The sequence below is a fragment of the Balaenoptera borealis genome, assembly GCF_965194805.1.
Source record: "Balaenoptera borealis genome assembly, chromosome: X".
Classification (NCBI taxonomy): domain Eukaryota; kingdom Metazoa; phylum Chordata; class Mammalia; order Artiodactyla; family Balaenopteridae; genus Balaenoptera; species Balaenoptera borealis.
In genome coordinates, this window is record NC_138881.1 from 22,523,735 (window position 1) to 22,547,209 (window position 23,475).

A 23,475-nucleotide genomic window follows, 5' to 3' on the forward strand; every position below is an offset into this window, starting at 1 on the left:
TGCAAGGATTTTTCAATATACGCAAATCAATGTAAAAAACCATATTAACAAATTGAAGAATAAAAACCATATGATCATCTCAATAGATGCAGAAAAAGCTTCTGACAAAATTCAACACCCATTTATGATAAAAACCCTCCAGAAATTAGGCATAGAGTGAACTTACCTCAACATAATAAAGGCCATATATGACAAACCCACAGCCAACATCATCCTCAATGGTGAAAAAATGAAACCATTTCCACTAAGATCAGGAAGAAGACAAGGTTGCCCACTCTCACCACTATTATTCAACATAGTTTTAGAAGTTTTAGCCACAGCAGTAAGAGAAGAAATAAAAGGAATCCAAATTGGAAAAGAAGTAAAACTGTCACTGTTTGCAGATGACATGATACTGTACATAGAGAATCCTGAAGATGATACCACAAAACTACTAAAGCTAATCAATGAATGTGGTAAAGTAGCAGGATACAAAATTAATGCACAGAAATCTCTTGAATTCCTATACACTAATGATGAAAAATCTGAAAGTGAAGTTAAGAAAACACTCCCATTCACCACTGCAACAAAAAGAATAAAATATCTAGGAATAAACCTACCTAAGGAGACAAAAGACCTGTATGCAGAAAACTATAAGACACTGATGAAAGAAATTAAAGATGATACAAATAGATGGAGAGATATACCATGTTCTTGGATCGGAAGAATCAACATTGTGAAAATGACTCTACTACCCAAAGCAATCTACAGATTCAATGCAATCCCTATCAAACTACCACTGGCATTTTTCACAGAACTAGAACAAAAAATTTCGCAATTTGTATGGAAACACAAAAGAGCCCGAATAGGCAAAGCAATCTTGAGAAAGGAAAATGGAGCTGGAGGAATCAGGCTCCCTGACTTTAGACTATACTACAAAGCTACAGTGATCAAGACAGTATGATACTGGCACAGAAACACAAATATAGATCAATGAAACAGGAGAGAAAGTCCAGAGATAAATCCACGCACATATGGTCGCCTTATCTTTGATAAAGGAGGCAAGAATATACAGTGGAGAAAAGACAGCCTCTTCAATAAGTGGTGCTGGGAAAACTGGACAGCTACATGTAAAAGAATGAAATTAGAACACTCCCTAACACCATACACAAAAATAAACTCAAAATGGATTAAAGACCTAAATGTATGGCCAGACACTATAAAACTCTTAGAGGAAAACATAGGAAGAACACTCTATGACATAAATCACAGCAAGATCCTTTGTGACCCACCTCCTAGAGAAATGGAGATAAAAACAAAAATAAACAAATGGGACCTAATGAAACTTAAAAGCTTTTTGCACAGCAAAGGAAACCATAAACAAGACGAAAAGACAACCCTCAGAATGGGAAAAAGTATTTGCAAATGAAGCAATTGACAAAGAATTAATCTCCAAAACATACAAGCAACTCATGCAGCTCAATATGAAAAAAAACAAACAACCCTATCCAAACATGGGCAGAAGACCTAAATAGACATTTCTCCAAAGAAGACATACAGATTGCCAACAGACACATGAAAGAATGCTCAACATCATTAATCATGAGAGAAATGCAAATCAAAACTACAATGAGATATCATCTCACACTGGTCAGAATGGCCATCATCAAAAAATCTACAAACAGAAAGGCTGGAGAGGGTGTGGAGAAAAGGGAACTCTCTTGCCCTGTTGGTGGGAATGTAAATTGATACAGCCACTATGCAGAACAGTATGGACATTCATGAAAAAACTAAAAATAGAACTACCATACGACCCAGCAATCCCACTACTGGGCATATACCCTGAGAAAGCCATAATTCAAAAAGAGTCATGTACCAAAATGTTCATTGCAGCTCTACTTACAAAAGTCAGGACATGGAAGCAACCTAAGTGTCCATCAACAGATGAATGGATAAAGAAGATGTGGCACATATATACAATGGAATATTACTCAGCCAAAAAAAGGAACGAAACTGAGGGACTTGAGGATATGGGGAGGGGCAAGAGTAAGCTGGGACAAAGTGAGAGAGTGGCATGGACATATATACACTACCAAACGTAAAACAGAGAGCTACTGGGAAGCAGCCGCAAACCACAGGGAGATCAGCTCGGTGCTTTGTGACCACCTAGAGGGGTGGGATAGGGAGGGTGGGAGGGAGGGAGATGCAAGAGGGAAGAGATATGGGGATATATGTATAACTGATTCACTTTGTTATAAAGCAGAAACTAACACACCATTGTGAAGCAATTCTACTCCAATAAAGATGTTTAAAAAAATCAAAAAAAAGGAAAAAAAAAAAAAAAGAAAATACACCAGAGACTAAAGCAATAATATAAAAAACATACCTAGAAAGAAACCATACAAAAATGTATATAATCTACATGGAGGCAATAAGAAGAATTTCCTGACTGACTTAGGAAAAAGAAGTCTCAACCAGAATAGTATGTTATGTGTATTCGTGAGGCACAGATATTGTAAGAATATCGATTTTCCTTAATTCATTTACAGATTTAGTACCTTATCCATAGCAGCTGATGACAATCAAACATGGGCTACTGTTTCCTGTACCCAAAATCAACCATGGAAAAATTACAGAAGGAATAAAGAGAAAACATTAACAAAAGCAAAAACACAAAACTAAATAATCCCTGAGGGACAGTAAGTCTCCACTGAACTAGAACCTGAGTGTGGGCAGGTAGGGGGATGCCCTGAATTCGAGACAGGTCTGTAGCCTGCAAGAGAGGCAGGTGACAGGATTGATTAGAGAAAAGCCTTTAAACTTGAGCCCTGGATTCTTCCACTGTGCTCTGGGACCATGAATCTCTACTGCTTCACTGAAGGAACCTGAGGCAGCATTTCAGAGCCCGCATGCCAGGAGCATGGGACACCAAAGATTGGGCTGGATGTGGCAGTATGGTCCACAGGCTGTGAGATAACCATCTGAAACTTTGTTAGTGGATGACAACTGGCCTTTTTAAATGATCATCTTAATAGACTATCACACACGGACTCAGAGAGAATAGCAAGTAACACAGCAGTTGTACAAAAGGACAGAAATTCATTTCTGAACTTTTGGGCAATGCCCCTGATGTCAACAAAGAGAGACCACAGTGAGAACTGTCAGGCTAAGGAGCCCCTCCACTAACTCCTCTGGGATTCTGTGGGGCATGGTTGGGGACAGGGATGGAGTCATACCAGAGAAGGATGGAATCGCAGGCCCTGCCAGCAGTCAGTGTGAGGACCTTGAGTGAGACCTGACGGGCTCCAAACCACAGAAGAGAGTCTCGCCTCCTTTCCCCTCAGCTCATCTTACCTGCACCAGCCATCTCTGGGAGGCTCCAGGCAGAAGTGTCCAGATGAGGTGTGCCTGCACTTCACACCAGCAGTCTCAGGGAGCTGATGTCTTTGATGCGAGGCCTTGGCCTCAGGTCAGCGGACGGGAGGTAGCCCAGCACCTACAGGGAGTCAAGAGAAGACACTGAGAGGGGATTGAGAGCAGCATCCACCATAGAACAGGGGGCCCCAAAGAGGCCTCACTGTCAGTCTCGGGGGACCCAGGCATGGCTGTGAGGCTCAGGCCCCCAGATACTTCCGGCTGGGGGTGCCGACAGAAATGAGAGCCAAGGTGTGACGCCTGCTGACTCAGCTCAGCAGAGGGAAAAGTCCCAGGACCTGCCGAGAGTCAATGAAAGGCCCACGTGCCAGTCCTGCGGGAAGCTCCGCCGGCACCACCCCACACCTCCCGCCCCGCCCCGCCCCGCCCCGGCCCGGACCCGCCCCGCCCCTGCTGTCCTCCTGGAGCCCAGATGCGCATGACCGGAAGTGACGTCCTCCTAACCACGCTGCGGGGGCGAGGCCATTTTTGAGAGCTGCCGTCCTGCGAGGGTGAGCCGCGGGAGGAGTCCCACGTCTCGTCAGGTGTCAAGGTGTGAGGTGACCCCAGTTAGAAGTGCGGGGACACGCCCCCGACACCCCCAATCCCCTTTCCCTCCCCAAAGAGGCGGCCACGCAGGCCCCGCCCACCCCGCCCCTGCTCTCGGCCCGAGAGGCTCGGGCCTGGCCGTTAGGCCCCAAGTCCATCCGCTTCCCCCGCGGGGTCTCGGGCAAGGAAGGCCTCGCTCTGAGGCTGGTGGACCCTGGCTCAGCTCAGTAGAGGGAGCGCCCCAGGCCCTGTGCAGTGAAGGACGGGACCCTCGTGGGGACCGAGGGGCTCCACACCCCAGAATGGCGGCCACGCGGACCCCGCCCCTGACGTCAGCCTGGGAGCCTCCGGGCAGGTCTAAAGACGGAGGGGCTCCCCCAGTGCGAACGCGGGCGGACGGACGGACGGACGCGGGAGACTCAGGGAGGAGGGGGCCTTGTTCTGAGGGGCTGGCCGCAGGTCAGCAGAGGGAGGATTTCCAGGGCACGGGAGGAGTCAGGGTGAGGACCGTCCTCCCCGTCGCAAGGGCACCTCAGAACCCCTCCCCTGTTGTCAGCCGCTTCCTTCTGGCCACACACGGAGAAGGGAGGGCTGCTGTCTGAGAGGGGAGGTGCGGGCCAGCAGAAGGCGCGTCCCTGAGCACTCCCAAGAGTCAGCCCAAGCCCTTGAGTGAGGACCAGTGGGGCCGCCAACCACAGGGCCTCGACCTGTCTGCCGCACGCTGCAGGCTTGGTAAAACTCGGCCACATGCGGCCGCGTGCTCACCCTCACTGCCTCCTAATGAGACTCAAGGAGGTGCCGGCACTGGTGCGAGCACACGGCCCTCGGGGCAAGAGGGGAGCTCCAGGCTGCACCGGCCGTCCAGGGAGGACCCCGAGTGAGGACTAAGGGAGCCACCCACCCCGAAGAGAAGGGACGAGAGAGAATATGGCCTGTCCCCTCCTGCCAACCCGTAAACTCCCAAGAAAGGACTGTCAGGCTGAGACTGCCCGTCGTTTCCTCTGCCAGGTCCAAGGGAGGTTAGAGCTTTGTTCTGAAGGGGCCATCACCAGGCAGCAGAAGGGAGGGTCCCAGGACCCTTCGGTGGTGGGCTGAACGCTCCCTCCTTTCCTCCTCCTGGGTGTCATGGAAGGTGGTGGTGTCAACTTCAGAGCAGCAGACGGGATGGGGTGGGGGTGGGGGTGGGGGTGGTGGGGGAGTCTTGCCAGCAACTGTCATCCTGACTCTGAATGGGAACCGCGAGGACCTACCTCCCCTGCCAGCCCCCACTGTCACCCCCGTACCGCCCAGGCAGGGCTGGCTGGCTGTGCCCCAAGGCTCACTCTACCGTCCTCCACAGGGGTCTCAGGGGACAGGCGGAGCAGGAGAACGGGAGCCCTGTGGGTCCTCGAGCAGTGCCCTCAAGGACCCTGCAGAGGCGGCCTTGGTTAAAGCCAGGGAGGAATCTCCCCGCTGAAGGTGCTCACAGCATCTCCTTGTCCCTCCCCCAGGTGCCCTCATTGCCTGCCTTCCTGCCCACACTCCCGCCTGCTGGCCCTGACCTGTGTCATCATGCCTCGGGGCCAGAAGCGGAAGCGCCGTGCCCGCGAGAGACACCACCAGGCCCAGGCGGAGACTCAGAGTCTCAAGGGTGCCCAGGCCACTGAGGCGGCGGCGGCGGCAGCAGAGATAGAAGAGTCGCCCTCCTCCCCCGCTTCTGTTTCTCGGGGTACTCCCCCGAGCTCCCGTGCTGCTGGCGCTCGCCGGGAGCCTCAGGGAGCCCCAGCCACTAGCTCTCGTGATGCAGGGGTTTCCTGCCCAGGATATGAAGAGGGTGCCCGGGCGAGCCAAGATGAGGAAAGTGCAAGTACCTCCCAGGCAGCACCTTCCACTCACAGCACTTGCATAGATCCTCTGTCCATGAAGGCCAGCATGTTGGTGCAGGTCCTGCTGGAGAAGTACAAGCTGAACGAGCCCATCCCGCAGGCAGAAATGCTGAAGGCTGTCGGCAAGAAATACACGAAGCACTTCCCTGAGATCCTCAGGAGAGCCTCTGAGTGCATGGAGCTGGTCTTTGGCCTCGAGCTGAAGGAAGTCGACCCCAGCCGTCACTCCTACGCCCTCATCTGCAAGCTGGCCCTCCCCAGCGCGGGAAGTCTGAGTGATGAGTCGGGGCTGCCCACGTCCGGTCTCCTGACGAGCCTCCTGGGCATGATCTTCAAGAAGGGCAACCGTGCCACCGAGGAGGAGATCTGGGAATTCCTCAATGCGTTGGGGTTGTATGCTGGGAGGAGGCACTCGATCTTTGGGGAGCCCAGGAGGCTCATCAGCGAAGATTTCGTGCAGCAGAAGTACCTGACGTACCGCCAGGTGCCCAACAGCGATCCTCCGCGCTATGAGTTCCTGTGGGGCCCGAGAGCCCTGGCTGAAACCAGCAAGATGAAAGTGCTGGAGTTTGTGGCCAAGATCGCTGGTACCGTCCCCAGTGCCTTCCCAGATCTCTATGAGGAGGCTCTGCAAGATGAGGAAGAGAGAGCAGGAGCGAGAGCCACGGCCAGGGCTGCAGCTGTGGCTGAGGGCAGTGCACTTCCAGGGCCAAGGCCCCGCAGCTCCTCCCACATCTAGGGAGGGAGGCCGCGGGCAGTTTGTTCACTTTGTTTTGGAAGGGAGCAGTCAAGCTCCTAAGTAGTGCAGAGTAGTAGGGGTGGAGGGAACAAAGTATAGATCTTATTTATCTTCCTGTTTTAAACTAGTAACTTCTATACATTATTTATTGATTTATTTAGGTTTTTTCAAATGTTTTTTTCTTGTAATAGTGTGTTTTCTTAAGAGTATTGAATTCGTGCATGACATTGCTTGCATATTTATTGCTGTTTAAAGAGTTCTAAAGTTACAGTTTTGGTATATGTAAAAGAAACTCACGAACCATCTATATTCTCTGTATGATCCACAAGTAGAAAACATGGCACTGCAATAGAGATTTTCATGGAAACGTGAAAGACGACCACAGAAAATATTTGGAAACAAAAAATGGAGAAAACATAGAGTAAAAGGTATTTAATTCGTGGTTTGCCTTATTTCTTTTAAACTTTCTCATTTGTGAGTATTTGTTTCTTTTGTCCTAGTGCACTGCATATTCTCTGCTACCTACTGGATTAAAAATAAACTCTGATGGGAGGGTGGTATTTTGGGGGTTCATAATAATCACATCGTAACTGCCATTCATCAAAAACCCAATATTTCTTAATGAGTATGCCACTGCTTTATATGTAGTACATAACATTCCAACATTCATGCAGGATAGGATTTGGCAGACTCCCTTTATAGGTGAATAACTTGCAAATTTCTCAAGTTCACAAGACTGATTAAGTGACCTTGCTGGGTCTAGTCCCCTGGTCGGGAATAGTCTAGAGCCTACACTCTTCCACTCCTCCCAGCCTAAGCCAGACCTTATGTCTTTTAATTCATTTTTCTTCTCACCACTCCAAAATGTATCTCATGGGATAAAAGGGGCCCTGTTCCCAAAGCACTGTTTTGGAACACAGTAATAGTAACGCTGAATAAGTGGATGGTATGAATAAAAAAAAAATATTCGGTGACAATGGGGTCTTCTGCATATGCAATGCCAGATAACCTGAAAAGATCAGCATCTCCTCATTTACTTACTCTTCAAGTTTCTCAGGGACATAAAAGCCTTGGTTTAAGAGCTGTGTCCTCAGGTCAGTGGAGGGAGGAGTCCCAGCCTCTGATAGTTATTCAAGGTGAGGACCTTAGAAGAGAAGGGGGCCCCACAAAGTGTACCCTGCTTTCTCCCTTGTGTGGCCATGGGCAGAGCTGTGTGTCTGAAGGTACCCCTTCTTTTCCTCCGGGGCAAGGGTGGAGAGGTTCTCAGGGAGGCGAGTTCCTTGGTCTTGTGGCAGCATCTCCAATCCTGCCCAAGTAGGGGATCCTAACAGGCCTTAATTTGATTCAGGGTGAGGACACTGGGTGCTGATGAGTGGACTCCCCATGACAAAGGGGACCACACAGAGGCCCCCGGCAGGGGTAGCCAGGGAACAGGTCTCTTACCTCCCCTTCTGGTGTCTCAGGAAGGTGAAAGCCTTGGCCTGAGGCTGGCAGGCAGACAGTCAGCAGGGAGGCTGGAGTCCCATATGCTACCTGAAGTCAAGGTAAGAAACCTGAGTTAGGACTGAGGGGCCACTGACTCCAGAAGAGTGGGGCCTTGTAAAATCCTGCTCCTCAGAAGACCCCAACAGCTTTGGACAGATCTGGTTCATCCTGACTTCCAATTCCGAATTTCCAAGAAGGTAACGTCTTTGTTCTGAGGAGCACAGCTTCAGGGGAGTGGAGGGCGGAGTCCTGGGTCTGGTCAGGCATCACGATGAGGACCCTGAATGAGGAGCAAGGGGACCACTCACTCCAGAACAGAGGAGAATGCAGAGTCCCACCCCTGATGTCAGCCCCAGGCGGCCCAGGACAAAGCTTTCTGGCTGACGTGCCCCCTCTTTCCACTGGGAGTGGTCTCAGGGAGGCGAGGGCCTTGGTCTATTGGGAACAGCCTCACTCAGTAGAGACTGGAAATCTAGTGACTCTAAATGAGGATAAAGGGACTCCACCTAGAACAGAGCCCTGCCACTGGATACTTCCCCTCGGCAAATCCAGGAATGTTGGCATGATGCGCCCCACACGTTTCCTTTTAGAGCATCTCCGGTAGATGAGGCACTTGGACTCAGGGGCCAGCCTCACGTTCGCACAGGGAGGAGTTCCAGGTCCTGCCAAGAGTCAAGCAGAGGACCATGAGGACTGAGGGAACCACCCAAATCATAAAAGTGGGGACGCCACAGAATCCCTCCCTTACTGTCGGCCATGAGTGACCACAGGCAGTCATGCCCACGTGAGGCAACCCTCACATCCTCCTAGGTGGTCTCAGGGAATTAAAGGCTGTAGTATGAGAGGACAGGCCTCTCTAGGTCACGGGAAGAGTCAGTGTAAGGACTCTGAGTGAGGACCAAGGGGAACGCCCAACCGAAAAGAGAGAGGAACACAGAGCCCCACCACCCTTTCGGCCCTGGGAAGCCCCAGGCAGGGGTAGTTCGATGTGTCACCCACTTGCTTCCAGCTCTGGAGGACTCAGGTCAGTAGAGGGAAGAGTCCCAGATCCTGACACAGTGAGGACTATTGAGGTCACAAACCCCAGAAGAGTGGAGCCCGGAGAATCTTGCCCTCTGCTGTTAGTCCTCAGAAGCCCCTCAGAGAGAGCTGTGGCTGCATGTGGCCTACTGTGACTTCTACTTCTGGGGACTCAGGGTGGTGAGGACTTTGCTCTGAGGCTGGCTGACTCAGCATAGGGGAAATTTCCAGGTTGTGCTAGGAGTTGGGGTGAGGACCTAAGGCTGGAGTGGAGCAGGAAAACCATAACAATGGGGGCAGCACATCATCTCTCCCCTGCCGTCAGTCCTGGGAGACGCCTGGATAGATGTCAGGCCGAGCAGAGGCAACCCTTAACTCCTCCCAGGGTGACAGAGAAGTGAGGACAGTTAATAGGTGAAGAGAGCGAGAAATTATAGGTCTTCCCAGGAGTCAAACGGAGGAGCCTGAGTGAGGACTGGTGCAGCCAACCATAATAAGGCCTGGATTTGCCTGCCACAGCTTTCTGCCTTCAGAGACCACAGGTAGATGTGGGAAATCAGGCTACCCTCACTTCCTTCTGTTGGGTCTCAGAGAGCTGTGGGCCTTTCTACGAGCACATGTCCTCAGGTAAAGAGAGAGGAGCCACAGGCCTTCCCAGGAGTCAAACTGAGAACGCTGAGTGACGACTAAGGGGAACATGCCCCACCCCCTGAGCTGTGGGGACGACAAAGAGTCTAGCCTTGCCCCTGCTTTCAGCACTTGAAGGCTCAGGACAGGGCAGTCGGGCCGAGGCTCCTTTACGTCAGGTCTAAGGGAGGTGAGATTCTTAGCCTGAAGGTAAAGCCATTAGAGGGCAGAAGGGTGGGTCCCAGGCCCTACGTGAAGCCAACTGAGAGCACTGAATAGGGACTGAGGACCCAGTGATCCCAGGATAGAAAGGACTCCACAGAGCTGTCAGCACTGTGTTCCCCCTGTCAGGGCGGTGAGCTGGGGCACCCCTCACTTCCTCCTCATGGGTCCCCGGGACCACTGAGGTGTCAACTGCAGAGCAACAGAGAGGAGGAAGCCCAGGCCCTGGCTGCCGTCCACCTAAAGATCCTGAAGATGAACTGAGCAGACTCCCCGCCCTAGAACGCGGAAGGTCCCACTGGCAGCCCCTTCTGTCACCCCAGGGACACTCAGGTAGGCTGGCAGCCTGTAGCCCAAGGCTCACTCTACCGTCCTCCACAGGGGTCTCAGGGGACAGGCGGAGCAGGAGAACGGGAGCCCTGTGGGTCCTCGAGCAGTGCCCTCAAGGACCCTGCAGAGGCGGCCTTGGTTAAAGCCAGGGAGGAGTCTCCCCGCTGAAGGTGCTCACAGCATCTCCTTGTCCCTCCCCCAGGGGCCCTCATTGCCTGCCTTCCTGCCCACACTCCCGCCTGCTGGCCCTGACCTGTGTCATCGTGCCTCGGGGCCAGAAGCGGAAGCGCCGTGCCCGCGAGAGACGCCACCAGGCCCGGGCGGAGACTCAGAGTCTCGAGGGTGCCCAGGCCACTGAGGCGGCGGCAGCGGCGGCGGCAGCAGCAGAGATAGAAGAGTCGCCCTCCTCCCCCGCTTCTGTTTCTCGGGGTACTCCCCCGAGCTCCCGTGCTGCTGGCACTCGCCGGGAGCCTCAGGGAGCCCCAGCCACTAGCTCTCGTGATGCAGGGGTTTCATGCCCAGGATCTGAAGAGGGTGCCCAGAGCCAAGATGAGGATAGCGAGTCACAGATGAGCGGGCCTGCCCCATCCTGGACGGTTCGTCTTTCCCTCCCCTACCTGGACACCGGTGGTTGGAGCATGCCCAGAGATCCTCCCTCTCGTGGTCAAGGACCACTGCTAGGTTTCCAGCCATACCAGGACCAAGCAAGACAAAACCGCCAGCACAGGTTGACGCAGGCGCACCAAGACCTAAAAGGTGACTCAAGGTAACCCAGGGTTCATTATGCCTCATTTGTAATAACTGAGCATTGCGGCGTTTGCTTCCCCGCCCCACCCCATGGGTTCTGCTTGGGTGCTTATGGGTAAGTGCCTGCCTACTAGCAGGAAAGTTACATAACCTAAAGCTGTCAATCGATTTGTCAGTCAAATAACACAGGACACAGGGAGGGACCACCACTCTACAAAACACGGCCCTACCCCATTGCGGGGCTGCTTCTGGTTTCCAGACAGCCCGCGCTCCTGCTTTCTCGGGAGTGTACTTTTGCTCTGCTTAACTGAACTCTTGCTACTTAAAACTGCTCTATGCCTCTCGATTGAATTCTTCCTCTTTGGGAGGGCAAGAACCAAGGAAATCGCCATTCTGCTGGTGACAGTATGGATCACACATTCATTACTTTCATCAGGTACAAGTTAAAGTTTTGATATTTTATAAAACAAATTTAGAAACCTTCCATTTTTTTTATGACCTCGAACAAGAAAACACAGCAATGGAAGAGGGATTTCCATGGAACTGTGAATAGACTCGGCAGTAAAATAATGTGGGTCCAGTAAAAAAGAAAAGAAAAAGAGTAAATGGTGGTACATTTTTGGTTTGGTTTATTCTTTTAGTGCTTCTTTTTGTAAAATTGAAAGATGTTTTCTTAGATTATTCAAGATTGTGAGAGAAATTAAACAATAATAAAGTAGACCTCCTTATCGTTGCCACTCTTATTCCCAACCATTAATTGAGCACCTACTCTTCGGAAGGCTCCATGGCAGAACTGGGGATGGTAAGAAAAAGAAGACTGAGCCACTGTGCACAGAACTTTAGAGCCTAGGAGCTGCCGCCATATCAAGAAGATGGTGAGACACACTCTAAGACCTAAATAAATGACAAGTTAAAACAAGGGGTGAGAAAGAGAGGAGGTTCCAGATGAGAGCAGTCAAGTGTAAATGCTGTTTTTGCTCACAGATGACCTAACTGTCTATGTAGGAAATCTCAAATAATCAACAACAAGAAAACTCCTGGTATTAATAAGCCAAGGTTAATACTCAACAGTCAATTGTTGTCCAATAAACAAATGGAATTTGCAATTGAAAAACCTAATGCCATTTACATTAGCACCAAAAAAAGATTGATTATAAATAATTCTTAAAAATATACGTATAAGATTTATATGAGAAATACAAACATCACTGAAAAAAATTAAAGAAGATCTAAATAAATAGAGAAACACTCCATGTTCATGGATAGGAGGATGCAAGATTGTTGAGATGTCAGTTACTCCCAACTTGATTTATACACTCAATACAATTCTGCTCAAAACTCCAGCAAGTTATTTTGTAGATAGCAACAAACAATCTAAAGTTTATATAAAAAATGAAAAGATCCATAATAACCAACTCAAATCAATACCGAAGAAGATCAAAGTCAGAGAACTGATATTACTGGATTTCAAAACGGACTTTAAAGCTACAATAATCAAGACCACATACTATTAGCAAAAGAAGAGACAAATAGACCAAGGCACAGAATAGAAAACCTAGAAATAGACCCCTCATACAGTCAACTGATCTTTAACAAAGGAGCAAAGGCAATTCAATAGAGAAAGGAGTCTTTTAACTCACAGTGCTGGGACAACTAGACATGCGCATACAACAAAAAAGAATGTTGATACAGACTTTACATGTTTCAAAATAATTAACTCAAAATGGATCACAGACCTAAATGGAAAACTCAAAATTTAAAAAAAGCCCGGGCCTTCCCTCATGGTCCAGTGGTTAAGACTGCACTTCCACGGCAGGGGGCATGGGTTTGATCCTTGGTCAGGGAACTAAGATCCTGCCTGCCATGCGGAGTGGGAAAACAAAACAAAACAAAACAAAACAAAAACAGAAGGAAATATAGGAGAAAATCTTGGGTTTGGCAACGAGATTTTAGACGCAACACCAAAAGCACAATCCATGAAAGAGAAAAATGATAAGCTGAACTTCATTAAAATTAAAAACTTCTACTCTGTAAAAGGTACTATTAAGAGAATGAAAAGACAAGCCGCAGACTGGGAAAAAATAATTGTAAGACACATATCTGATAATAAACATGAATCAAAAATATACAATGAACTCTTAAAAAACTCAACAATAAGAAAACAAAAACGTCAATTTAACAGTGGTGAAAAGAGCTGAACAGACGCCTCACCAAAAATATACACAGATGGCAAATAGCATACGAAAAGACGATCAACATCACAGGTCTTCAGGGAGTTTGGGATTTAAACAACAATGAGATACCTATTAATATGGCTAAAACAAAAACAAACACCTGACAATACCAAATGCTGGCAAGGATGGGGACCAATAGGAACTCTCATTCAGTGCTAAAGGGAATGCAAAGTGATAGAGACACACTGTCTGGAAACTGGCTGGAAGTTTCTTTTAAGCTAAACATAATCTTATCATATGATCTAGCAATTAAACGCCTAGGTATTTACTCAAAGGAGTTGAAAACTTATGTCCATCCGAAAGCCTTCAAACCAATGTTAAGAGTACACAAAGTCATAGTTGCCAAAAACTGAAATCAACCAAGATGACCTTCAGCAGATGAATGGGTAAACAAACTGTGGTAGTCCACATGATGGAATGCTATTCAGCCATGAAGAGAAATGACATTTCAAACCACAAAAAGATATAGAGAAACTTAAATGTATACTGATTAGCAAAAGGAGCTAGTTTAAAAAGCCTACATATTGAGTTATTTGTAGTGAGGTGGATGGACCTAGAGTCTGTCATACAGAGCGAAGTAAGTCAGAAAGAGAAAAACAAATACCGTATGCTAACACATACATATGGAATCTAAGAAAAAAGAAATATGGTCATGAAGAACCTAGGGGCAAGATGGGAATAAAGATGCAGACCTACTAGAGAATGGACCTGAGGATACGGGGAGGGGGAAGGGTAAGCTGGGACAAAGTGAGAGAGTGGCATGGACATATATACACTACCAAATGTAAAACAGAGAGCTAGCGGGAAGCAGTCGCTTAGCACAGGGAGATCAGCTCGGTGCTTTGTGACCACCTAGAGGGGTGGGATAGGGAGGGTGGGAGGGAGGGAGATGCAAGAGGGAAGAGATATGGGGATATATGTATAACTGATTCACTTTGTTATAAAGCAGAAACTAACACACCATTGTAAAGCAATTATACTCCAATAAAGATGTTAAAAATATAAATAAAAATATAAAAAGCCTACATACTGTAGGATTCCATCCATATTATATTCTGGAAATGGCAAAACTTCAGAGAGAGTTAAAAGTTCAGAGTTGTCAGGGGCTCAAAGTGAGGTTTTGAGTGATGGACAGGTGGAACACAGGAGATTTTTAGGGCAGTGAAACTCTTCTGCATGATGCTCTGTTGGTGAGTAGATGACACCATGCCTTTGTCAACCACTACAGAACTGTAAAGCACAAAAAGTGAAATGTGCTACATACAGTGGACAATAGTCAATAATAACGTATCACTATTAGTTGGTCGATTGTAACAAATGAACTTGTATCCATTGAACAAATACAAGATGTTAATAATAGGAGAAACTAACTGGAGGAAGAGAGTGAGTGGCTGTATGGGAACTCTTTGTACTATCTGCTTAATTTCCTGTAGTCCTAAATCTGTTGTTTAAAAAAGTCTATTAATTTAAAAACTAGAAAAAAATTTGGACAAGAACACATAGCCAGTACAGAGCTCTATACAACAATACCAAATAAATAAGATTCATGAGTAAGGAAAAGCAAAAGATAACAATGGTAATAATTTGATCTTCTAATTAAAACTCTAAGGTAATAGGCACAGAAAATAGTCAAACATATAAGGAATTTCAGAAACCTGGTGGAAAAAAAGATCACCACAGCGAAATCAAGAGACTGGCCGGAAACAAAATCAACAATTCCTTAGATCATGTTAACAGAAAATACACCAGGAGCTTCAAGATGGTTGGAAGAGTGAGACGCAGAGATCACCTTCCTCCCCACAAATACATCAGAAATACATCTACATGTGGAACAACTCCTACAGAACATCTACTGAACGCTGGCAGAAGACCTCAGACCTCCCCAGGGCAAGAAACTCCCCATGTACCTGGGTAGGGCAAAAGAAGAAGGAAAAAACAGAGACCAAAGAATAGGGATGGGACCTGCACGAGTGGGAGGCAGCTGTGAAGGAGGAAAGGTTCCCACACACTAGGAAGCCCCTTCGCGGGCGGAGACTGCGGGTGGCGGAGGGGGTAAGCTTCGGAGCCACGGAGGAGAGCGCAGCCACAGGGGTGCGGAGGGCAAAGCGGAGAGATTCCCGCACAGAGGATCAGTGCCGACCAGCACTCACCAGCCCGAGAGGCTCATCTGCTCAGCCGCCAGGGCAGGCGGGGGCTGGGAGCTGAGGCTCGGGCTTCGGAGGTCGGATCCCAGGGAGAGGACTGGGGTTGGCTGCGTGAACATGGCCTGAAGGGGGCTAGTGCGCCACAGCTAGCCGGGAGGGAGTCCGGGAAAAAGTCTGGAGCTGCCGAAGAGACAAGAGACTTTTTCTTGCCTCTTTGTTTCCTGGTGCGCGAGGAGAGGGGATGAAGAGCGCCGCTTAAAGGAGCTCCAGAGATAGGCGCGAGCCACGGCTATCAGCGCGGACCCCAGAGACGGGCATGAGACGCTAAGGCCGCTGCTGCTGCCGCCACCAAGAAGCCTGTGTGCAAGCACAGGTCACTCTCCACACTGCCCCTCCCGGGAGCCTGTGCAGCCCGCCACTGCCAGGGTCCCGTGATCCAGGGACAACTTCCCCGGGAGAAACCACGGCGCCTCTCAGGCACGTGCAACGTCACTCTGGCCTCTGCCGCTTCAGGCTCGCCCCGCAATCCGTACCCCTCCCTCCCCGCGGCCTGAGTGAGCCAGAGCCCCCGAGTCAGCTGCTCCTTTAACCCCGTCTGGTCTGAGCGAAAAACAGATGGCCTCAGGCGACCTACACACAGAGGCGGGTCCAAATCCAAAACTGAACCCCGGGAGCTGTGCGAACAAAGAAGAGAAAGGGAAATCTCTCCCAGCAGCCTCAGGAGCAGCGGATTAAATCTCCGCAATCAACTTGATGTACCCTGCATTTGTGGAATACCTGAAGAGACAAAGAATCATCCCAAATTGAGGAGGTGGACTTTGGGAGCAACGATATATATATATATTTTCCCCTTTTTCTCTTTTTTTGTGAGTGTGTATGTGTATGCTTCTGTGTGTGATTTTGTCTGTATAGCTTTGCTTTTACCATTTGTCCTAGGGCTCTGTCTGTCCATATTTTTCTCTTTTTATTACTTAAAAATTTTTTTTCTTAATAATTATTTTTTATTTTAATAACTTTATTTTATTTTATTTTATCTTCTTCTTTCTTTCCTCCCTTTTATTCTGAGCCATGTGGAGGACAGGCTCTTGGTGCTCCAGCCAGGCATCAGGGCTGTGCCACTGAGGTGGGAGAGCCAAGTTCAGGACACTGGTCCACAACAGACCTCCCAGCTCCACGTTATATCAAACGGCGAAAATCTCCCAGAGATCTCCATCTCAAAGCCAAGACCCAGCTCCACTCAACGACCAGCAAGCTACAGTGCTGGACACCCCAAGCCAAACAACTGGCAAGACAGGAACACAACCCCATCCATTAGCACAGAGGCTGCCGAAAATCATAATAAGGCCACAGACACCCCAAAACACACCACCAGACGTGGACCTGCCCAGCAGAAAGACAAGATCCAGCCTCATCCACCAGAACACAGGCACCAGTCCCCTCCACCAGGAAGCCTACCCAACCCACTGAACCAATCTTAGACACTGGGGACAGACACCAAAAACAACGGGAACTACAAACCTGCAGCCTGCGAAAAGGAGACCCCAAACACAGTAAATTAAGCAAAATGAGAAAACAGAGAAACACACAGCAGATGAAGGAGCAAGGCAAAAACCCACCAGACCTAACAAATGAAGAGGAAATAGGCAGTCTACCTGAAAAAGAATTCAGAATAATGATAGTAAGGATGATCCAAAATCTTGGAAACAGAATGGAGAAAACACAAGAAACGTTTAACAAGGACCTAGAAGAACTAAAGAGCAAACAAACAGTGATGAACAACACAATAAATGAAATTAAAAATTCTTTAGAAGGGATCAATAGCAGAATAACTGAGGCAGAAGAACGGATACGTGACCTGGAAGATAAAATAGTAGAAATAACTACTGCAGGGCCGAATAAAGAAAAAAGAATGAAAAGAATTGAGGACAGTCTCAGAGACCTCTGGGACAACATTAAACACACCAACATTCGAATTATAGGGGTCCCAGAAGAAGAAGAGGAAAAGAAAGGGACTGAGAAAATATTTCAAGGGATTACAGTTGAAAACTTCCCTAATATGGGAAAGGAAATAGTTAATCAAGTCCAGGAAGCACAGAGAGTCCCATACAGGATAAATCCAAGGAGAAACACGCTAAGACACATATTAATCAAACTATCAAAAATTAAATACGAAGAACAAATATTAAAAGCAGCAAGGGAAAAACAACAAATAACACATAAGGGAATCCCCATAAGGTTAAGAGCTGATCTTTCAGCAGAAACTCTGCAAGCCAGAAGGGAGTGGCAGGACATATTTAAAGTGATGAAGGAGAAAAACCTACAACCAAGATTACTCTACCCAGCAAGGATCTTATTCAGATTTGACGGAGAAATTAAAACCTTTACAGACAAGCAAAAGCTAAGAGAATTCAGCACCACCAAACCAGCTTTACAACAAATGCTAAAGGAACTTCCCTAGGCAGGAAACACAAGAGAAGGAAAAGACTTGCAATAATAAACCCAAAACAATTCAGAAAATGGTAATAGGAACATACATATCGATAATTCCCTTAAATGTAAATGGACTAAATGCTCCAACCAAAAGACATAGATTGGCTGAATGGATACAGAAACTAGACCCATATATATGCTGTCTACAAGAGACCCACTTCAGACCTAGGGACACATACAGACTGAAAGTGAGGGGATGGAAAAAGATATTCCATGCAAATGGAAATCAAAAGAAAGCTGGAGTAGCAATTCTCATATCAGACACAATAGACTTTAAAACAAAGACTATTACAAGAGACAAAGAAGGACACTACATAATGATCAAGGGATCAATCCAAGAAGAAGATATAACAATTGTAAATATTTATGCACCCAACATAGGAGCACCTCAATACATAAGGCAAATACTAACAGCCATAAAAGGGGAAATTGACAGTAACACAATCATAGTAGGGGACTTTAACACCCCACTTTCACCAATGGACAGATCATCCAAAATGAAAATAAATAAGGAAAAACAAGCTTTAAGTGATACATTAAACAAGATGGACTTAATTGATATTTATAGGACATTCCATGCCAAAACGACAGAATACACATTCTTCTCAAGTGCTCATGGAACATTCTCCAGGATAGATCATATCTTGGGTCACAAATCAAGCCTTGGTAAATTTAAGAAACTTGGGCTTCCCTGGTGGCGCAGTGGTTGAGAATCTGCCTGCCAATGCAGGGGACACGGGTTCGAGCCCTGGTCTGGGAGGATCCCACATGCCACGGAGCAACTAGGCCCGTGAGCCACAATTACTGAGCCTGCGCGTCTGGAGCCTGTGCTCCACAACAAGAGAGGCCGCGATAATGAGAGGCCTGCGCACCGCGATGAAGAGTGGCCCCCACTTGCCAAAACTAGAGAGAGCCCTCACACAGAAACGAAGACCCAACACAGCCATAAATAAATAAATAAATAAAAATTAAAAAAAAAAAAAAAAGAAACTTGAAATTGTATCAAGTATCTTTTCCGACCACAACGCTATGAGACTAGATATCAATTACAGGAAAAAATCTGTAAGAAATACAAACACATGGAGGCTAAACAACACACTACTTAGTAACCAAGAGATCACTGAAGAAATCAAAGAGGAAATCAAAAAATACCTAGACACAAATGACAATGAAACACGACGACCCAAAACCTATGGGATGCAGCAAAAGCAGTTCTTAGAGGGAAGTTTGCAGCAATACAATCCTACCTCAAGAAACAAGAGAAATCTCAAATAAACAACCTAACCTTACACCTAAAGCAATTAGAGAAAGAAAACAAAAAAACCCCAAAGTTAGCAGAAGGAAAGAAATCATAAAGATCAGATCAGAAATAAATGAAAAAGAAATGAAGGAAACAATAGCAAAGATCAATAAAATTAAAAGCTGGTTCTTTGAGAAGATAAACAAAACTGATAAACCATTAGCCAGACTTATCAAGAAAAAAAGCGAGAAGACTCAAATCAATAGAATTAGAAATGAAAAAGGGGAAGTAACAACTGACACTGCAGAAATACAAAGGATCATGAGAGATTACTACAAGCAACTCTATGCCAATAAAATGGACAACCTGGAAGAAATGGACAAATTCTTAGAAATGCACAACCTTCCGAGACTGAACCAGGAAGAAATAGAAAATATGAACAGACCAATCACAAGCACTGAAATTGAAACTGTGATTAAAAATCTTCCAACAAACAAAAGCCCAGGACCAGATGGCTTCATAGGCGAATTCTATCGAACATTTAGAGAAGAGCTAACACCTATCCTTCTCAAACTCTTCCAAAATATAGCAGAGGGAGGAACACTCCCAAACTCATTCTACGAGGCCACCATCACTCTGATACCAAAACCAGACAAAGATGTCACAAAGAAAGAAAACTACAGGCCAATATCACTGATGAACACAGATGCAAAAATCCTCAATAAAATAATAGCAAACAGAGTCCAACAGCACATTAAAAGGATCATACACTGTGATCCAGTGGGGTTTATCCCAGGAATGCAAGTATTCTTCAATATACGCAAATCAATCAACGTGATACACCATATTAACAAACTGAAGGAGAAAAACCAGATGATCATCTCAATAGATGCAGAGAAAGCTTTCAACAAAATTCAACAACCATTTATGATAAAAACCCTCCAGGAAGTAGGCATAGAGGGAACTTTCCTCAACATAATAAAGGCCATATAGGACAAACCCACAGCCAACATTGTCCTCAATGGTGAAAAACTGAAACCATTTCCACTAAGATCAGGAACAAGACAAGGTTGCCCACTCTCACCACTATTAATCAACATAGTTTTGGAAGTTTTAGCCACAGCAATCAGAGAAGAAAAAGAAATAAAAGGAATCCAAATTGGAAAAGAAGAAGTAAAACTGTCACTGTTTGCAGATGACATGATACTGTACATAGAGAATCCTAAAGATGATACCAGAAAACTACTAGAGCTAACCAATGAACTTGGTGAAGTAGCAGGATACAAAATTAATGCACAGAAATCTCTTGCATTCCTATACACTAATGATGAAAAATCTGAAAGTGAAGTTAAGAAAACACTCCCATTCACCACTGCAACAAAAAGAATAAAATATCTAGGAATAAACCTACCTAAGGAGACAAAAGACCTGTATGCAGAAAACTATAAGACACTGATGAAAGAAATTAAAGATGATACAAATAGATGGAGAGATATACCATGTTCTTGGATCGGAAGAATCAACATTGTGAAAATGACTCTACTACCCAAAGCAATCTACAGATTCAATGCAATCCCTATCAAACTACCACTGGCATTTTTCACAGAACTAGAACAAAAAATTTCGCAATTTGTATGGAAACACAAAAGAGCCCGAATAGGCAAAGCAATCTTGAGAAAGAAAAACGGAGCTGGAGGAATCAGGCTCCTTGACTTTAGACTATACTACAAAGCTACAGTGATCAAGACAGTATGGTACTGGCATAGAAACACAAATATAGATCAATGAAACAGGAGAGAAAGTCCAGAGATAAACCCACGCACATATGGTTGCCTTATCTTTGATAAAGGAGGCAAGAATATACAGCAGAGAAAAGACAGCCTCTTCAATAAGTGGTGCTGGGAAAACTGGACAGCTACATGTAAAAGAATGAAATTAGAACACTCCCTAACACCATACACAAAAATAAACTCAAAATGGATTGAAGACCTAAATGTAAGGCCAGACACCATCAAACTCTTAGAGGAAAACATAGGCAGAACATTCTATGACATAAATCACAGCAAGATCCTTTTTCACCCACCTCCTAGAGAAATGGAAATAAAAACAAAAATAAACAAATGGGATCTAATGAAACTTAAAAGCTTTTGCACAGCAAAGGAAACCGTAAACAAGACGAAAACACAACCCTCAGAATGGGAGAAAATATTTGCAAATGAAGCAACTGACAAAGGATTAATCTCCAAAACGTACAAGCAACTCAGGCAGCTCAATATGAAAAATACAAGCAACTCATACAGCTCAATATAAAAAAAAAAACAACCCAATCCAAACATGGGCAGAAGACCTAAATAGACATTTCTCCAAAGAAGACATACAGATTGCCAACAGACACATGAAAGAATGCTCAACATCATTAATCATGAGAGAAATGCAAATCAAAACTACAATGAGATATCATCTCACACTGGTCAGAATGGCCATCATCAAAAAATCTACAAACAGTAAATGCTGGAGAGGGTGTGGAGAAAAGGGAACCCTGTTGCACTGTTGGTGGGAATGTAAATTGATACAGCCACTATGGAGAGCAGTATGGACGTTCATGAAAAAACTAAAAATAGAACTACCATACGACCCAGCAATCCCACTACTGGGCATATACCCTGAGAAAACCATAATTCAAAAAGAGTCATGTACCAAAATGTTCATTGCAGCTCTATTTACAATAGCCAGGACATGGAAGCAACCTAAGTGTCCATCAACAGATGAATGGATAAAGAAGATGTGGCACATATATACAATGGAATATTACTCAGCCATAAAAAGGAACGAAACTGAGGTATTTGTAGCGAGGTCGATGGACCTAGAGACTGTCATACAGAGTGACATACGTCAGAAAGAGAAAAACAAATACCATATGCTAACACATATATATGGAATCTAAAAAAAAAATGGTTCTGAAGAACCTAGGGGCAGGACAGGAATAAAGACACAGATGTAGAGAATGGACTTGAGGACACGGGGAGGGGGAAGGGTAAGCTGGGATGAAGTGAGGGAGTGGCAATGGACATATATACACAACCAAATGTAAACTAGATAGCTAGTGGGAAACAGCCACATAGCACAGGGAGATCACCTCGGTGCTTTGTGACCCCCTCGAGGGGTCGGATAGGGAGGGTGGGAGGGAGACGCAAGAAGGTGGGGATATGGGGATATATGTATATGTATAGTTGATTCACTTTGTGATACAGCAGAAACTAACACACCGCTTTAAAGCAATTATACTCCAATAAAGATGTTAAAAAGTAAATAAATAAAGTTTATTAGTCATCAAATGCAACTTTGAGGAAGTTGCAAGTTATTTTTAAAAAAAAAAAAAGGAAAGCAAGACAACATTGAGAAAATATATTCTTTAGAGAAATACAACTGATATTGGGTTGCCCAAAATTTCGTTACATAACATCTTACGGAAAACCCCGAACGAACTTTTGGCCAACCCAACACACTGTTAGAAACATATATATTGTAGTTAAAAAGCTGACAAAAGTATGTGGATATGTCACCAGTATAATTACTTCATCTCTGTTAAGTTTTATGTTCATAATATGAATAAAAGGATTGTTTATTTCAAAGTGTGTAGATACATGATTTTTCAGAAGTTATTTTGGAAAATAACTTTTGAATAGAACTATTTCTAGGTTCATGAACACAAATCAAATATTTTAAAATGTATATCTTTTGTTATTTTCGTATGCCCTTTGAATTTACCATCTTCCCAATTAGGACAATAAATTATATGGCCACCCTGCCCATAAACATCTCTATCTATCTCTGAGTGATGGATGCTCCTCTATTAGCTCAGTCACTATCCTTTTATGATATCTCCTAACATTTCAATTAATAAGGTAAATCACCAAATACACACTTTATATATAAAATAGTAAAAGAAGAAGAGGATAAAAGAGTTTATATTAATAAACAGAATGTATAATAACTATAGTTTTCCTTTCTACAACTAGTCATGCGCTTGTATACAGTACTTATACGTTCCTGCTTCTGTTGCACATTTTATGTTCCCTTTACCTCCAGATAAAACGTCAACTGGTCACAGTACTTTTCCTGGTGGGATGACTCAAAACTTCATTTCTTAAGTTTCTGAGCTTAGTGTTGCTCCCTGTACTTACTTGATGTGTTCTGCTATTAATTTTTACCATTAGAAATAATGACAACAGGCGCCTTTCTGTCTTTGATTTCATCACGTAGATTACTGTCCCAGTATCAGTGAAGGACTCAGTCCCTGGTTCTGAAACTAATCCTCACCCAACTCCTGGAAGTGGAGTTCTAGTCCTATTTAATCTCTGGTCCTTACCTACATCTTGGATGGTCCCTT

At 45.7% G+C, this 23,475-nt stretch overlaps 1 protein-coding gene, 2 long non-coding RNA genes and 1 pseudogene across 4 annotated transcripts in view; 2 read left to right on the forward strand and 2 right to left on the reverse strand.

Annotated features, from left to right (window-relative positions):
* LOC309620007 overlaps positions 1-4,273 on the reverse strand; it is a 321,410-nt gene extending 317,137 nt beyond the window's left edge. Inside the window, exon 1 of the long non-coding RNA XR_014239367.1 lies at positions 1,517-4,273. This is a non-coding gene — a long non-coding RNA (uncharacterized lncRNA). The remainder of the gene's footprint in view (positions 1-1,516) is intronic.
* Positions 1-23,475, reverse strand: part of LOC309620032 — a 369,441-nt gene that overhangs the window by 324,425 nt on the left and 21,541 nt on the right. The gene's annotated exons all lie outside the window — the stretch shown is intronic.
* LOC309619905 (melanoma-associated antigen B18-like) overlaps positions 1-23,475 on the forward strand; it is a 329,434-nt gene that overhangs the window by 118,112 nt on the left and 187,847 nt on the right. The window lies entirely within an intron of this gene.
* LOC309619899 (melanoma-associated antigen B4 pseudogene) lies at positions 5,139-7,386 on the forward strand (annotated as a pseudogene). The gene has a single exon. The product of its transcript is annotated as a melanoma-associated antigen B4 pseudogene (transcript).